This window comes from Hyperoodon ampullatus (assembly GCF_949752795.1).
Source record: "Hyperoodon ampullatus genome assembly, chromosome: 17".
NCBI lineage: Eukaryota > Metazoa > Chordata > Mammalia > Artiodactyla > Ziphiidae > Hyperoodon > Hyperoodon ampullatus.
The window spans coordinates 41413345-41416242 of NC_136930.1; the positions used below are offsets into that span (position 1 = coordinate 41413345).

At 48.2% G+C, this 2898-nt stretch overlaps 1 pseudogene across 1 annotated transcript; it reads left to right on the forward strand.

Annotated features, from left to right (window-relative positions):
• Positions 1-605: 605 nt before the first annotated feature.
• Positions 606-1676, forward strand: LOC307065342 (EF-hand domain-containing protein D1-like; annotated as a pseudogene). The gene is made up of 2 exons: positions 606-1289; positions 1507-1676. The product of its transcript is annotated as an EF-hand domain-containing protein D1-like (transcript).
• The last annotated feature ends 1222 nt before the right edge of the window (positions 1677-2898 follow it).

A 2898-nucleotide genomic window follows, 5' to 3' on the forward strand; every position in this document is an offset into this window, starting at 1 on the left:
AAATAGGTTTGTTTTTTTTTTAAGTTGAGAATTATGTTTTTTTTTAAGTCTTTATTGAATTTGCTACAATATTGCTTCTGTTTTATGTTTTGCTTTTTGTGGCCCCGAGTCATGTGGGATCTTAGCTCCCCATACCCCCTGCATTGGAAGGCGAAGTCTTAACCACTGGACCACCAGGGAAGTCCCTAGGTTTTTTTTGAATTCATCTTTAGCATGAATCAGTCAACACTAGTTTCACTAATGATGAATGTCTAAGGGGATAAAGTAGTTATTAAAGATTAATTCAGGTATCTTACATCATATACAAAAGCCAACTTCAGATTAAATACTTTAATGAGAAAGGTAAAACTCTAAATCTTTTGGACTAACCAGATGATCTCTACAACTGGAAGTATAAACAGTCTTTAAAGTGCAAATGCTAAAGGCAGATGGTCTGGGTTCAAATCCTGAGTCCACTGCTTATTTACTGTGTGACATTGATCAAATTGCTTAATTTCTCTGTGTCTTACATTCATCATCCATGAAAGGGAATTAAGTACTCAGTAAATGGTGTTTACTATTTATGACCTTAGGATAGGGAAGGATTCCTTAAACAAAAAGAAAAAATGCAAACCACAGAGGAAAAGACTGACACATACAATTACAGTAAAATTAAGAACTTTTGGAAGTGTCACAGAGTCGCTAGTTGGCGAAGAGTGTGCTGCCCGCCCAGTCCCCGCGTCCCCGCATCCACCGTGGCCATAGCCAGCGAAGAGCTAGCGAGCAAGCTGCAGCAGTGACTGAAGTGGGAGGAGGTGGACGGCGGGCTCTAGCCTGCACCCCGAGCCGCCCCAGTCCCCAAGCCCCAGCCGCAGGCGTCTGCCTGGGCACCCACAGCCAGAGCCCACGCCGAGCTGAGCGCACAGCTGAACCGACGGCTGGACGTCAACGAGGGCGCAGTGCAACCCCGCCACTGCAAGGTCTTCCACCCCTACTCCGAGTTCCCGGAGTTCAGCCACCGCCTCATCAAGGACCTGGAGAGCATGTTCAAACTGTACGATGCCGGAAGGGATGGCTTCATCGACCTGATGGAGCTGAAGCTGGTGATGGAAAAGCTGGGGCCCCCCAGACCCACCTGGGCCTGAAGAGAATGATCAAGGAGGTGCATGAGGATTTTGATGGCAAACTCAGCTTCCGTGAGTTCCTGCTTATATTCCACAAGGCCGCAGCAGGGGAACTATGGGAGGACAGTGGGCTGATGGCACTGACGAAGCTTTCTGAGATCGATGTTGCCCTGGAGGGCGTCAAAGGTGCCAAGGGGGCTTCCCTGGTGGCGCAGTGGTTGAGAGTCCGCCTGCCGATGCAGGGGACGCGGGTTCGTGCCCCGGTCCGGGAAGATCCCACATGCCGTGGAGCGGCTGGGCCCGTGAGCCATGGCCGCTGAGCCTGCGCGTCCGGAGCCTGTGCTCCGCAACGGGAGAGGCCACAACAGTGAGAGGCCCGCGTACTGCAAAAAAGAAAAAAAAGGTGGCAAGGACTTCTTTGAAGCCAAGGTCCAAGCCTTGTCCTCTGCCAGTAAGTCTGAAGCGGAGCTAAAAGCAGAGCAAGATGAGCGGAAGCGGGCAGAAGACAAGAGGAAGCTCCACCAGGCAGCCTTCCGGGAACTCAAGGCCACTTTCAGTACACAGTTGGGCTGAGCTGGACCTGTGTCCGCAGCTGTGCCTCACAGATGCCCCGGGGAGAGCTGGCCGGGCATCCTCGCCCCTGCTGACCCTTTGCCCCAACAAGCCTCCACAACCACCACCCAGCGCAAACTCCTTAACCTCACTGGGGTGGCGGGGGGCGGTTCTCGCCTTCATTTGGGAGCCCCTCCCAGAGGGTCCAACTGCCCCCCTCAAGTCCCTCTCCTGCTCACCCTTCTCTGTAGCCGGAATGTGCCTCTACTTGGCAACCTTTACTTCTTCCTTTTATCTTTCCCCCTCCACATCAAAGAGTGGTCTGCTGTGTTAATTTGCACAGATACTTCTTTCTTTGGTGGTCCTCAGAGGAGATAGTCCCTGGAGGCCTGTGATGTTAATGTTGCCCATTTTCTTGGGTAATCCTTTTCTGTGACTCTTCCTGTCATGCCCCTCTCTCCTTTGTTTCCCATCCAACTTCCCTGTTCTCATTCTTAGCCTGATCCTGCCAGGTGCTTTTGCATCTTCTGTCCTTTGATGATGCTGAGGTTTAAGGCAGACCAGGCTCCACCACTGCCTGTCCCCTCTCCAACAGGGGGGAACGGCATGCTGCTGAGATGACACAAAATAGTCAAAAGATAGGAGATTCTGTTCCTTCCCATCACCTTTCTCCTGTCCTCTTAGCATTTCCCCTAGGTCTATCCTTTTCATTCTTCTTCCCACTTCAGCCTTTTTTTCCTACCCCTAAATACTGTGCTATTTAACTGTAAGAATGATTATAAGTAATATTAATGAGTAGAAGAATTCCTGTTAACTCTGACTTCATGCAAATTATATTACAGTAGACCCCTGACATTCCCAAGTGACAAATCCAGAGCCTTTCAAAATCCCAAAAGTCATGACCCTCCTCACCATCTAGCCAGTATCCAACATCTGCTCTAAGATGCTGAGGTGAAACTGTTTTTCAGCATAAATTTTTATATGTTATGAGTTCTTGGGATTGCTCACAAATATCAGGGGTTTGTTGTATTTTATAAAATAATTTCTAACATTGGATTTATTTCTTCTCTTTTTTAACTGCTGTCTCTACAAAAAGAGAACATCTTTTTGTACCACCAAATGTTGGTAAAAATGTGGAGCATCAGAAACTACTATTCATTGCTGATGCTATAGACATTGGAAATAGTTTGACATTGTTTGGTAAAGATGAAGGTGCACATATGAATTTCACCCTTATGAATAT